Genomic DNA, 15,731 nt, shown 5'->3' with positions numbered 1-15,731 from the left:
AGAGTGGCTGGAAAGCTGCCTGGCGGAAAAGGACCTGGGGGTGCTGGTCGACAGCCGGCTGAATATGAGCCGGCAGTGTGCCCAGGCGGCCAAGAAGGCCAATGGCATCCTGGCCTGTATCAGAAATAGTGTGGCCAGCAGGAGTAGGGAAGTGATCGTGCCCCTGTACTCGGCACTGGTGAGGCCGCACCTCGAATACTGTGTTCAGTTTTGGGCCCCTCACTACAAGAAGGACGTCGAGGTGCTGGAGCGTGTCCAGAGAAGGGCAACGAGGCTGGTGAGGGGTCTGGAGAACAAGTCTGATGAGGAGCGGCTGAGGGAACTGGGACTGTTTAGCCTGGAGAAAAGGAGGCTGAGGGGAGACCTCATCGCTCTCTACAACTACCTGAAAGGAGGTTGTAGCGAGGTGGGGGTCGGTCTCTTCTCCCAAGTAACAAGCGATAGGACGAGAGGAAATGGCCTCAAGTTGCGCCAGGGGAGGTTTAGATTGGACGTGAGGAAAAATTTCTTTACTGAAAGAGTGGTGAAACATTGGACCAGGCTGCCCAGGGAAGTGGTGGAGTCCCCATCCCTGGAGGTATTTAAAAGACAAGTAGATGAGGCACTTAGGGACATGGTTTAGTGGACATGGTGGTGTTGGGTCGACGGTTGGACTCGATGATCTTAGAGGTCTTTTCCAACCTCAGTGATTCTATGATTCTATGATTCTATGAAATCCATAAAGAAAGAAAAAGCCCAAATGGCAGAGTATTAAGGATTTGACTATTTGAACCTTAGCAAGGTGCTCCCTGGTTTATGAGCCCACCCACCCATGCTATTATGTGTCAGAGAAATACTGAAATGCTTTGCTGATACACTTGCAGAAGTAACACAAATCTGGTTTTGGTACAAAAATAAACACAGCAGCGCAACCTTCTAAATAATTTGTGGTTCCCAGATGAGTTTTCTGCACCAAGAAGGCAGAAGATCATTCAGGGAGAAATGAAATTATAACCCCAATCTCCTTCTGTTGAAGAGAGGCTGATACTTCAATTATTTATGTGGGACTTAAATATTTAGCTTGGCACTTAGACCCTTAAGGAAACTATAGTTACCACTTCAGCATTACAAGGAGCCCATCATTTATTCATGGAATCAATAGGAACACAAAGCAGCAGTAATGCTTCGTTCCTACGTGTGCACCATAGGGCTCAGGGCATACAGAGTTTCTGTCCCTCTGGAGGGAGCAACCCGATTTTTGTGGTCAGCACAGTTACCCATAGACAGGTACATTGTCCTGAAGCTGTCTGGTATTGAAAAAGGTAAGTCCAGGAAACAGGCAGTGATCCAAACAGGAGGCCGAGTACCACACAGGTATCTCAGTGTGCTCAAGTGTGTGAGGGATTATAGAATGGAGAAAAAGCCACATACCTGCACTGAGTGTAATAACTGAAGTCACTGAAGATTTTTGGTGGACTACTGTGCTTTTACTGACAGGTGATGGTAGCGATGCTGACTGTGACCAGATTTCTAGCAGCAAGAACTAAGTAAGCGGGACCTTGTAACCTGAAATCAGAAATATTTATGGCTTCCCTAAGAATCTTGTTTCTAGCAAAGCCTAGAGCAGGCCTATAGAGAGGTATATAAAAATGATTTTGCTGTGGTCTGGGTAACCTAATTTCATGGTAGGGTAGGAAAGTCTAGCATCTATTGGCATCCTTTGGGGAAGTTACCAACAGGCTGATGCTCCTCAAGTCATTCCATTTAAATCAAAAATGAATAAAATTGGAGAAATAGTCCAGGGAAGCTGGCACATTAACTCATGTTCAGCAACCAGAGTGGGAAGCATCCTTCCAAAGCATGGTAGTAAAATACAATGTTAACCTATTTTTATTATCCTTAAAGCCCTTTATTGCCCTTTATGTCTCTTAAATTTTCTTTATAAACAATGGATAAGGTTGGCATAGAATGAATTCAATGCAATCAACCTTGTTTCAGGTTTAACTGAACGGAGAACAGCCAAGCAAAGGTGTAGACTCAGCTTTTTATACTGTTCATAACTCAGGAGCCCTGCATGTCTCCTTTCTCTCAAGAAACCTATACCACCACACTGTTAGCCTACAGACATACCTATGAAAGAGCTTATACTGACAATGTTTTTAGAATGAGCCACTATATTGATTATCCCTTCCCTGACATGCAGATGGCTATCCCCACTCCTGAGCTGCATTGACTGAAACCTCCCTAACCCCTCGCCTCCCCTAGCTCTGCCGCCAGCACCTGCAGTATTTGCAGCTCCTTGGTTCCTGGTCTTTTTGCCTTGAAGATCACTGACAACACCCCCTGTTGCAAATGTTTGGGCACCTTTACTTTCTACCATTATTTATCGTGGCTGCTTCTTCCACCAGCCATATAAATAAAATTTGACATGCTGTAACATCTGCATTGCATTTAATTTGCATTATTTTATTTTGAAACATTACCTGCTCCAGGACTCAGATTGCTTTATGCCCCATTATAAACTAGACAGAAATATAATGAAAATTAATCACAATTAGGATGGGTCTCAGCAGATGCTAGGACACCATCAATGGAGCTCTTATGGGGAAATAACGCTCTTATGACAAGAAAGGGCAGATGGATTTGTCACTTGAATAATAATTGCATTAATATTCATCATTAAGAACTCCCTCATTTCTGCAGTGTGAATGGGGGTGGTGATTTTTGTAAGCCCACTACTTGTCAGCCACCTAAAGGCCTGCTGACTTGTATCCTGCATCTTAAAAAAAAAAAAAAGGCATTTCATATTCAATACACCTGTGAAATATATGCATTTTTACATGTGTCTGGCACCTAGGTATCCAGTGAGTCTTCTATTGGATTTACTTTTAATGTCCCCTTTGAAAAAGGAAGTAATTGATTGCAATAGATTTATTTGTTTGTTTTTAGGCGCCACGTTAACAAATTCTCTCTCACTCCTGAAGTGTAGATTCACGGAGGCAATGCAAATCACCAAAGAAATCCCTGATGGAAGAATTGCAGTCCCACAGACCAACTGGAAATGACAACCAACACCAAGAGACAGGAGAGCCTGCTGGAGCCGAGGTTCCCTCACTCCTGCTCTTTCCTTAATTAGATTATAGGGCTGTGCAGCCATGGATGCGGGAGTGCACCCAGATGGGTCACAGCCCAGAAAGTCACATGCTGCACAAGACAAATGATTTAAAATAGCTGAACGTTAAAGCCCAAGGGTCTGTGAGAAGCCAAAATCTTGAATGTTTCTGATCCCCCTTTGCATCCCACACGCCCTCACCCCTTGGTTTTGTCAAACATTAATAAACAGTTCTATCACTGACTCAGAGGAAAATCTCAAATAATTGCTAATTTAGCAACAAATACAGCAGTCTATGAAGAGGTAAATATTGATGAGGCCAAAGTTCCAATACAGGGCAACATGGAACACTTGGTGAATGAAGACTAATTGAACTTCATTCATTTTAAAGAAGAAAGAAAGGTCATAGATCAAAGAATAAAGTCAGAAAAAAATATATGTAATGCTTGCTGAGGTGATCAGAAACTGTTGTTATTAAATTGGATTTTACAACCTGAGACTGAATTCTCAAGAAAGGAAAAAGCAATTGTGGTCACAAAGCCTTTATGCTTTGGTTCTCTGTGCAAATTCTGGATATACAAGCCGGACAGTTAGTGGCATAGGGAATGATTCCCACCTTTTCTTCTTTACTTGTTACTGTATCCTGTGTGTGGCAGAAAACAGAAGAAAATTTTATGTTCAGACTTCCCAGTGTTAAATGGAAAAAAACAAACACTTTCCATGAACATTTTCTAACAGTCAAGGAAGTCCTCGTTTCATTTTCTATCAAAGTCCTTACTGAAGAATTTTGCCTATGCCATGTCTGTATGTACTTATTCTCACATTTATAAAGACATAAATTTGTCTATAAAGAGGCTCCAGAAAGATAAATATCAGTGACTAGAGCCTACTGACTGAAGATAATATTTATCCTGGTCCAGTTGCCCTTTGGGCTAGGCAGCGGTAACTGTCTCGCTCTCCTCCCCCTGAAGGTCTCAGTAGAATCTCTTGTTTTCTGTGACTGCAGTACCATCTCAGCACTTGTTGCGTTTACTCCACCAGGAAGTGGGAAAGTTTGAACAAACCAACATGTAAGCAGCTGTAAACTGAGAAGCAAAATTCCCTTCCTGTGGAAAGAACAGTGGTATTTTAACATTTTAAAATGCGAAAACTCCTGGTGTGATAGAAGCTCGGAATGAGAACTTCTGTTCAGGGATGTTGGTGCATATTGGCTTTAACATCTCTTCCTCTTCCTTTGCCAAACACAGCAGCAGAACCACTAACAGTTTGTATTATTCATCATGATGCTTTCTGGTGACTAAATTGCATCATGGACATCTCATGACCACAGTGTAGGGCTGAAGATTGCTTTTGGCAGAGCAGTTTTACCCAAAATGCAGTTTAAAAAAAAAAAAAAAAAAAAAAAAAATCAGGAGGCACACAATCAAAAACCCTACAACTCCCATGCGCTACTGAGACAATTCAGGTTCAGGCTGATGCCTAAATCAACACAATACAATTTGCTGGATTGTTTCCTGCCGGGAAAATCAAAGCTGGTTTAGTTTGTGAGCTTTGGCTGTATTGATATTTTCCCTCATCAGAGTTTCATTTTGCAAGAACCAACTCTCCTGCACAGAAACACTGACTGAGCAGAAGAGCTACCTTCAGCCCCACTGCTCAGCTGAATCCATGCCCCTGTGGAGAACTCCAATAACCCTCTTTGCCAAAGAGGTTGGAGGGTGAAGTAAGACAGAAGAAGGAGGGAGGGGGAAATAGGCAGTTCCAGTGATTTCCATTTCAGCTTCTTCCTTTTGCTCAGAGATGATCTAGGAATTAATTTCCTCAGATCCTAGTATTTCAAGTATATCCCTAAAAGTTTGGTTCATTCCTCCAAATTTCTTTCTCAAATCTGAACCACTCTGTCAGTGAAAGGAAAACCAAAGGAACGTGACTGCCAGCAGTCAGCAGGTTTAAACAAAATCTATAAAAATAGCAGTGGCTATAGAACTGGTTACAACCTTCCTTCCCTCTAAAAGAAACGTCTGCTTGTTGCATTACCGTACTGTATTCTTGCAAGGGGATAATTACATCAATATTCCATGGTAAGACAAGCCTGCTGTCACTGTAAATTTGACACAGATTAATATTAAACTGGATTTAAGATGCTGTTTTTACATTATGGGCTTTTAATTACCTGGCTAATAGCAATAACTGTGATAGAGCAGTATTGTTAGTTACTCAAGGAAAATTAAAATCAAATCCCAATTCCACATTCACTGAGAGCTTGTCTAGGAAATTCAGTTGAGTTCAGTGAAGGATTTGCTTTCTGTGGCCACTGAAAGCACAATCGGTTCTTGTCTTCAGCTACCAATCTGCAACAACAGCGTGAATGAGCCTGAATACCATCCACGTAACCTTTTAGTGCTACAGAGCAGCTGACTGCTGACCCCAGGGCCAGACTGGGCCCTCTCCACAGCAGTAACAATGATGCATTGTCAGAAATAACAATCCATGATGAGCAGAAAGGGACAGAAATATCTATGGGAAAACTGTCTCAGTGGAGCTCTGTATCTTGTCCAAAAATGAAAATGAGACAATGCCAGAAACAAGAGCAGTGCTTGGAGGAAGAGAGTCTAAATCTGACTTGTAAACCACTTGTAACAATCATCTTATTCCTGACCACAGTCAGAAATAAGAAATCAGGCTTAGATTGTTTCTCAGGTTTCCAGAAGTCACTGGTAGCTTTTTATACTTATAGTTTATCTTTAAAAAAAAATATATATATACACACACACAAACACATACACAAAACAAACTTTCTCTGTACTGAAGCACAATACCATCAACTCATGGAAAATTAGCTTGCAATACCGTCACCACCGCTGTTTACTTCTTTAGCATGTCACTCGTAACTTTCTATACTCAACCATCAAATTATTCCTTCACATAAAGAGCAGAAAAGAGAATTACAGTCATCAGCAGAGAACACAAATAGAAAGGAAGGTTGTAATTCAAAGAAAGCTTCCAAAACTCGAAAGTCATTAGCTCTCCTTTCTAGAAAGCTCCAAGAAAAGTTCATCCCCCTCTTGTTAGGGTAACAGCAAGGCTGGGGTAGCAGCTTAGATGCCGATTTCCTGGTGTGTCCTATCTTGACCTGACTACCTGACTCATATTCATTGTCTGGCGAGTAAATCCTCTCAGGGTCTTCACTCTCAGCCTCCAGCGACACAGCGCTGAGCTCAGTGTAGGTAATCTGCCCACCTGCCTCTCCACATAGCATGCACACACCACGCACGCACGCGTCCAGGGAGGGGAGATGGCATTTGAATCCTTCACAATAACCATAGCAAACCTCAAATCTCAGATCCTTCAGCTTTTCAGCTTAGTAACAGTGGTCTTTTGGAACTGGGCGCATCCCATGCCTTCCCCACCCCATCTGCTCAGCAACGCTAAATAGCTCGAATAAGACTATTAGGAAGCCTAGATGACAACTAATTGTTTTTAGAGCAAAAGAAAGCACACAGAGCGTTTGGTCTATGCTATAGTCCTACTTGATTTAGGATTTGACTCTTAGTTAGGGAAGAGTATTTTTTTCTTAATTAAACAAATATCTGCCAGCTTGGTAGATTACATCTTAATCTTTAAATGGTAACAAAGAATTCGTATTTATTTTCTTTTTTTGTTGCACTGTAGACATTCTTGCTTCAGTTGAACCTTTAAAGTTAGGTGCCCTGCATTTAACATCTTTATTGCAATACCTATTACTGATATTACAGAGGGATCACTAAAAACCAAAAATACAAACACAAGAGCCGAGTACTAGAACCCAGGCTGAGCCATAGCATTAACGATTCAGTGGAACCGCAGCGGTGTACATCAGTACAGGACTGACTCCATAGCAGACACAGGAGTGCAATCTGAAGCTCAGTCCAACTGTATCCTTGAGCTTCCTTAAGTGAAAAAAAGCGTTAGAGATTTAATGACACAGCAGCAATATTCCACAGCAAAAGCCAGCAGTGATCTACACATACGTGCCACACGCACTCAGATCTCTGCTTCTTCCTCAACTATTCACACACCAATCTGACAGAGATTTCTAGCCCTGATTATACCTCAGTAATCACGTAACTCAGAATTGCTGCTAAATGCAGTGGCTCTGCCTTACCTCTGTGCTCCTATCACATCCATAAAGATTTTATAAGCTCCTTGTTTCACTTTAGGCTATAGAAACTGCTGGATTTTTACTTTTACATATCAGATTTAGCAGGGATATCAAACGCAGAGTTGGAAGACCAGATTTAAGAACCATAGCTTTCTCTGCCCAACAACCAGTAGTATCCTGCTACTGACTGTATCAGCAGTCATTGGTCTACGCAGATATTGATATGTACACTGTGATAAGAGAGAAATTTTTATAAAACACTGATGAGCCAAAGGGCCCTTCTTTGAAGAATCAGCTGGTTCCAGAAGACGAAAGAATCTATGGTTTTCCATTAGTGCACTTACTACCATAGTATTTAGAAAGACGTACAGCCTTCAAGAGAATGAATTTACTTTCTCAGAAGTATCAGGTATCAGCCACAGCTGGTGGTAGATATTAGACTTGCTAAGCCAGGTCACCAGTTGAGAAAAGTGATCAGATTCTGCATTCTTGCACAAAAACGAAATGTAAGTACCTCACTGGGGCCATAAGTATTGCACTACTTTTTTCCAGAAACAACATTCATAATGCTTTGGATAGTCAAACAAATCCTAATTGTGATTTAATGGGTTGCACTGTAATTAGCCTCCAGGGAAAAGTACTTTCAATTAACCAATGTAAACATACCATCTAGTTACACCATTACATGTTCTGCTAAATTTCCTGATTAAGAGCTGGAAGTCATATGCATGGGGCCAGAACTCATGGCACAGAGGAAAAGCACAGCTGTGACTTGAAATCATCCCTTTTCTCCTCTGCACGAGACTGCCTGGTAGTCCCTAATGTCTCCTGCTACCATGGCCAGGAAGAAAGTGGTGTCGTTCGTGAGTTTGTTCATTGGCATTGAGCCACTAAACTCCTGCCTACCAAGACCCAGTTCTCTGATGGATAACCTTGCCCTTACGCCTAGATCCCAGCAGGCATACAGCACAAAGTAGATCTGCATATGTTTACACGTGGGGTATGTAAGAGGAAGTCTTCACTGCCTTATATTCTTACTCTATTTGTCCTCATCAGCTGACAGAGCAAAATAATTAGGATGGGTCTCTTTCCCCCCGGTGCCAGGTGAATGCACAGAGCATCATTCTTCCTAGAAGCAATTTAAAAAACAAAAAAAACAAAAAAAAAACCAGAGTGAACATACTGCAGGTGTAAGCTACTTCTGAAATTTAACCAAAGGCCAACAGAAAGTGAATCAGAGCTATTGACTCCAGCAGACTCTGGATGTGGAAGCAGGAGCCTTTGTGGTGTCTGAGAGCTGGTCTAAGACAGATCAGATTTCTAGCAGGGTGCATTTACTATTTTGCCCCTCACCTGAGTTGTGTTGGTTCAGCACTTTTGTAAACTGCTTTTCCAGCATTTCACACAGGCAGTTCACAAGGGGAAAAAGAATGAGGGGGGCTGGAAGTGGGACTGTCTGAGGACTGAGTTCACGTGGCGGGGGGGAGGTACATACCCCCAACATGCCCGTAAACGCTCTTATCTGGGAAAGGGGAGGCAAGATTTGCCCTTTAAGCAATGGGCAAGGCTTATTGCAGGATGTTACCTAATTCTGGCCTTGGTTTATCCCATGTTATGCCTTTTTATAAAGCTTAGTTTAGGAGCCAAGGAAGGGGAGCAGAAGTCCAGCATACAGTCCTCCTTGCACCTGCTTCACTCCAAGACAGGTCTGTGTCTTCTGCTCAGGACAACCAGGATTGCAGAGTGGAAAGGCCAATTCTGCAACATTTTCCCCAGGCAATTCCTTTCTAGTTCTGCACATAAGCTGAAAAGCCAGACTCGACAGTTTTCTGGAGCTACAGGGAAGCGCAAGACATCCCAGTTGGGATTCTAATATACCTTTCTCCAAGATATTCAGCAACAGGTACAATTTACACACAGCGATAACAGCCCAAAGTCACTGAATAAATTGCTGATTTTGAAATAGCGAATGACACGTTAGCAACAATGCACACTAAACAACGTGTGAGAATAAAAGAATAGGTTTCATAGCTCTTTTTATCCTCTCATCATGTATATTTGTGTGGGAATTCTTGCTGCCAAAGAGCTAGCATGTCTAAAAGCATCTTGAAGAGTCTTTGACAAGCAGTTCCAGTTTATAAATAGAAAGTTTTGATGGCTTTTTTTCTTACCTTTTCCACAAAATATGGAATTTACATTTTCTACATTTTCTACCCATCTTTGATTTCCTCCCTCTAGCAAAAGTCTGAAAAAAAGAGTAAAAAGTAAAAGACCAGGACTAAAAAATAGCAAATGTTCAGGGTCCTATTCAGTAACAAATTTTTCAGGAACTGTTTTTACAGAAGGAACCTGAAGTTGTTCAAAAACAAACAAACAAAACCACCACAAAACACAACAACAACCACACACACAAATACACACACCTCACTGGGGAAAATCTGCATGCAGAAAAAAAAAATTCATGTTCTGCACAGTGAACTTTCTGAAAATGATTGATTCTCTCTGGAAAGTCCTCACTTTTCATCAAAATATTTAAGTACTACTTTAATTAAGTTTTTGTGGAAATCTGACTGCACTTCTATACTCCAAGTTATTATTAGCCCAGCACTGGTGGTTGCAACTGGCACTCAACACAGCTGACTTCACTCCTATCTCCCCATGCAGCCTTCCCCACTCTGCTGCTGTTCTCCTTCTGTTGTACCAACGGCCTGGAAGACCAATGTCCCTGATGCACAACGCTGCCATGTTGTTAGTGTTTGTTACCTGCGCTGTTGTTTCAAGCAACAACTTTAAAGCGAGGAGATACAGTTGGCCAAGATCATCCTTCAGCAAAGCCTTCTTCCTGAATCTGAATGCCTCCAACCTCACCCTTCCTGAGCCTCAGCTACTTCTGTGCAAAATTTGACATTTTAAATTGCTGAAGAAGCCATCTTGAAGGTGAAATTCTGGACTATGCATTGAAGATGTCGAGTGCAGGTGCGTACTCCTTCCTGCCAACCCTAGCACAAGAATGCTACATCAGCCAAGGGACAGGACAGAGATCTAAAGGCAATACCACTCCCAATGTACTTCTCAAAGACCAGACCTGGATTAGACTGTTCAAAAGCATTTAGGTGTCAATGAGCCTCTGCGAAAAAGGATTCTGGGCCTGTCTGTATCAGCAGCAAAACAATTGACCTCTGGTTTTTGTTCACATTTCGTGCCACGTGACAGATCACCACGATGGTTTTGAAGAGCCTTTGCCCTTCTCAAAGGAGGCTGACAAGCCCAGGGAAATTGCCAGCCTTTATGAGAAATTTCCAATGAACTGTCAAGAGACTAAAATATACTTTTTTTTTTTTTTTTAAACAAAGTAGTGCAATAATTCTTCTCCTAAAGAGAGGAATCCTACTGAAAATAGTGAACTCATATATATCCATTTGCTATGCAACTGCATCCTACTCCTCCTACAAGATTTTATTTCACCTTGAATATGGACTATTTAATAAACGAAATGTTAATGCTAGGTTTCCTTCCAAGTGATTCAAGATAGTGCCTTTTTCAAGAATGCTTTCTTGTGCCAACTAGAAATAAAAGAAAAAAAATAAGTTACAAAATAAAATGAGGGCCTGGAATAGATTTTGTTCCAAGAGAAACAAAGCAAAAATTGAGGCCTTTGAAGAACTTGTCAAAAGACAGTTCTCTCCCCTGCCCTCACTTTTCACCTACTCCTTCTGGTCAGCCATACTCCAGGAATTAGGGAACACACTTGCAAGACATTTATTGACCAGGATTTAATTGCAAGGCCTCCTGCTGGACATTATTGCCCTGCCAGTTAATTGCATTTTGTGAGCTTCACACTCCAAATTAGGGGAAAAAAAAACCCCACACATCTCACATCAAGGGACCTCCAAGCTTGTGTCTGCTCTGATCAGGCAGATAGAGCTGGATCTTGAACTTGCATCTCCCAGAGCCCTACAGGCCTGTTGGGTGTCTACAGCCCCAGTCAGCAGGGCTGATTTTACCCCACTGACCCCAGGCCCTGCACACAAAGCTGCTGCGCACAGGCAGATCACTGCTGGAAGTAGCAATCTTGCACTTCGTGACCTAGTTACGGATTTCTTGGATGTTCTTGTCTGACTTGACTTAAAAACAGAAATTTATCTCCAGACTTTAGAAACAGCCTCCCCCTCCCTTCAAAAACAAACAAACAAAAAAAATACCCAAAGCCAACACTTTGTTTTTCTCCCCCTCATCCTTTAACCTCCTCTTCTGTTGTTTTGCATTCAGTGAATTACAATCCTATAATTTAAAGATTTTTGACTAGAAAAAATGCTTTTCAACTCCAGTATTTACTAATCTTCTGACCTTCAGAATTAATTTTGAGCAATGGAAATCAGAATAAAGGATTTGGTTTTATCCATCTTGCTCCCTTGACACAAAGAAAACAACTGCAATCTCTGCCTTTTTTTTTTTTTTAAAACCCAAAAATGAAGATGACAACATTATGTTCATAGTTGCACCATCCCCCAGCACTCCCTATGCCAAGGCCAATTTAGGATGAGGCATAAACTATCAGTACCAACAGCTTAAAGGATTTAATTTCTCACTCTCTATATAACATTGCAGGAGAGGATATTTACAATAAGAACTCAGCGACTTACCTATACTTAAGATGAAATATTCAGTTCTACTTCTCATAGAGCCTTTGTAGCTTAAAATAGTCTGATCTACTGAGAGAACTATCCCCAAATAGTATATTCACTTCAAATATCAGATAACATGGCCGAAGTGTAGACAGCTAATGTGAAGATGATACTGTCAAAGGAACTGCTTGACATGACAAAGATAAGGGCAAGTAACAGGGACACCAGTTAAAAAGTTTAAAGATCAGAGCTGGTTCTGATTTTCATTCAGAAATCAATCTCATTGTATGTGAAGTTTCAAAAGGCTTCACTGATCATTTTCTGCAAGCGTGACATTTGCTCCTGAAGCCCACCCTTCCCTATGCAAGACAGCCCCCTACCAAAACTGCAGGGCCATTTGCCGTGCAGAAGCAGCCACACAAGTCCGAATAAATCAATGCGCATTCTCCAGCTGTGATTTACATCCTTTTTGCGTGACAGGGTTTCATTGGTTCAAGTCAGTCTCCTCTCAGCAGGTATTAGTCGGTTCTGTCTGACTGTTCATTCATCTTTGATCTAATGCACGTTCCCAAAAGTTTTCGTTTGCTGGGTAGACTTTGCAAGCATCAACATTCAAAGCAGCAATCCTAACGTCTTCCTTTCAAAGGAAGCAAATGGCCCTGTTGGAGAAATCAGTCAATTCTACTGAAGCATCCAACCACCTATTTTTCATTTCTTTGAAACATACTTACTTGACAGGTTGGTTTCAGTATCAGTGCCGTTCCCCAGACCTATTTTATCCCAGTTACAGACAATGGAAAACGTTCTTTGTCTCCCATTCTTGCCTGCTCCTACTGACCTGCTCCTTGAATCTGTCTCCCTACACAGAGGATGGGAAATTAAAATTGAATTAAAATCCAGAAAAAAAAATTCCTGGATTTGTGATCTGTTTGAAGTGTGCGCAGTGGCAGATCTAGCCCACTAATGAGCTATCTGGTAAGTGGCATTATCAAAGGAGTTAGTTTCCTAGTAATGTTCTGCTCTTGCTTGACTATAGAGACATCAACACAAAAGACAGACCCTTTCCTGTCCCCTTCCAGCATAAACATGAACTTAAACAATTTGCATAAAGCATTACATCTCCTCCACTGAACTCCTTGTTTGAATTCCTAGAATGTGCTCTCTTCCATTTATTACCTAGAAACCTATCCTGCGCAGGCACTGCCTTCATTTCATTTCTCCTAGAGCCAAGTAAATTTTTGGCACTTAAAAAAAAATAATAAATATTTTCTGCTCATTTTGACATTTTCATAGCACACACAAATCAATTGTCTGGCATCCACCAGCAGCAAAAATACCAGGAGAAAACCAGAATTGACCTCAGGAGTGAACTTCCCACACCAAGGAGGGATGAATGGACACCAATTTGTTTCAATGGTTCATAAAACACAGCTTAAGTTCCTGCCCATCAACAAGATAAAAATAGTCCTTCAGGAAGCAGAAGCTTCCTGAACAAGGCATCTGCTTTTGCTGAACATTTGTCTTCAGAGTAATTCTAGCACCAGCTGAGCAGTTAGAAACCCAAATAGTTAAATGTAAAAATAATTTGTGAAGAGCATGGCAGGTGCTTTCTAGAGTTTACGCAGGTGTAACCCATACGTATGTTTTCAAGTGACCACAATTTCATGACAGCTTTTGGAATGAAGAGCAAGACATTTTACAAGTCTCAACATGAACTTTTTTTTTTTTTTTTGGTGCTTCCACTTGAGTAGAAAAGAAGCAACACATGACTTCAGCAACACAGTACAAACATGCCCATCTAGAAGGAAGCTGGTCATCTAGGTCGTATGGATACAAGGAACTAAAAAGACCTATATAGCTTGTACTTCCTCGTTAGGCAAAAGATGATGTCAAATTAATAATACATATCATCCATACTGAGCTGTTGGAGCTATATCACACGTCTTTCCATTGGGAATGGGAGAGACACTTTTCTGGGTGAGGCTTCCAGATGGTTTGCTCGCCTGCTGGATACAAATGAACCAGTTTATGAGCAACCCTTCTTTAAGATTCACAGGATTGCTTATGCTTCACAACATATGGTCCTTGAGCTAACTTGCTTAAGTTTTAAGAGTCTTCAAATGAAGCTGGATATGTTAAATTTATGACCAAGGATCATGACTTTCTTTCCCCTTTCTGTTTGCCCACCGTTCAGCACAAAGAGGAGTCCAGTCTCTACAGAAAGACTCTTGGGCATCACAGAGCAGGTAATGAGCTGTGCAGACCTATGTCAGCAGATCCAGTACAGGTTCAGTATCACAGTTTTAAATCGCATCTTTCAGCAATTCCACACTCTTCGCTGCTAACTCTGTCCTCACACACATTTCAAAACATCATTCTTCTTAACTATAACTCCCTGATGCCAAAGACAGTCAGCAGTTGGCAAAGACAGACGACAGACTAGAACATGAGATAAAAACAAACTCTGCTGTCCAAGAATAAGGAAGAATTATGAAGCAAACTGCCAATTCCTTCAATCATGACAAAAGGGTCCTTTGAGCCCATTTGCAAGACAGAATTGGCAGCGCCCACAAATGCTTTGTATGCTGCCTCCCTTTGCACCTTTCAAACACAATCTCTCCCTCAGTCACCCAGGGCACCTCAGAAACCTATTTAAGACATCACCACTGTTTTGGCAGTATTTGTTATTTCAAGGAGAGTATTTATTCTGTCTTCCCTGGGCAGACAACATAGTTAATACAGTGGGATGGTGTGAAGGAAGCAATACAAAAATGAGGGTAGCAGATTATCTAGTCTCATAATTCTTTACTTTTCTGTGGAGGTGTAGAAATATAGATGTCTTCCTTTTGTGAGATATCATTCACGACTGTTCCATTTAACTTGGTATTCCTGTGATCATCTTAATTTCTAAACAAAGAACATACCCCTGGCAAGATTCTGGTCTTTAATAACTGCATTGTAATTCTGATATCTACATGTATTACTCTTTATTTTCATTGTTTGCATCGCTTCAAAGGCAGAAAGAACCAGGGTCCCAAAGGACGATATTTTCCACACATCCTTTCTAATGATATCAGTGGAGTCACTCAGCAGTGAGCAGAATTAGAGCCATGATTATAAATTGCTCCTGGGAATGGGAGAGAACATGCAAGATGTCAGGTAATGATTGCTTGCTACCCTTAGGGCATGGGTGATCTCACTTAATTTTATGCATCCACAACGATCCTTAGTCAGTGAATGGAAACACACTTGTAAGGTGCAGTTCAGCTTATGCTGCAGCAGGCGAGATGAGCTGCAAACTAACATACCTATTTCCTCCCCCGGCAATTAAGAGATTCTAAGATTGTGTGAAAGGAAATGCCCAGATGACAACTCAGACATCTAAACTTGGGGGAATTTCTCTCCTATTTGTGTCCAGTGAAGAAGATGAAGATCTTACGTAAATCTGTCAGTTCTCAGTCTTCTCAGACAGCAAGTCCAGCATGGCAGAACTTGTGGAAGCAAAGCGCCATTACCTAGATTTGGTTTCCTAACCCTAACCTTATTACAGTTTGATGTCTGTTAGAGATTTCAAATTTAAGGGAAGCACCCATTCTGCACACAGAGACATAGGTCATCTATACTCCCTGGGGGATGATGTGCCAAGGATTCAGGTCTGTAGAGAAAAGCCAGATGCTAAGGTCTTACAGCACAACAAGCACCCGCAGACAGCAGAAGGGCACAGCTGGTACAAGGATGCTGAGCACTGTCACTGTTCTCAAAAGAAAGTCTATTCAGATTCTTTCCATACTGTGAGGACCTTTCTGCCAAGCACCCACTTGCTGGAAGATATATCCAGGAAAGTTTGCCCAGTTTGTACTATTCCAACAGAGCC

General features: G+C 41.5%; 1 protein-coding gene across 1 annotated transcript in view; it reads right to left on the bottom strand.

The window, feature by feature from the left end:
* The window catches only part of LOC143169447 (acid-sensing ion channel 2), a 524,671-nt gene that overhangs the window by 348,533 nt on the left and 160,407 nt on the right, over positions 1–15,731 (bottom strand). The window lies entirely within an intron of this gene.

This window comes from Aptenodytes patagonicus, chromosome 20 (assembly GCF_965638725.1).
Source record: "Aptenodytes patagonicus chromosome 20, bAptPat1.pri.cur, whole genome shotgun sequence".
Lineage (NCBI taxonomy): Eukaryota > Metazoa > Chordata > Aves > Sphenisciformes > Spheniscidae > Aptenodytes > Aptenodytes patagonicus.
Note: the sequence above shows the minus strand (reverse complement) of the source record. Positions and strands in the feature narration are given on the sequence as shown.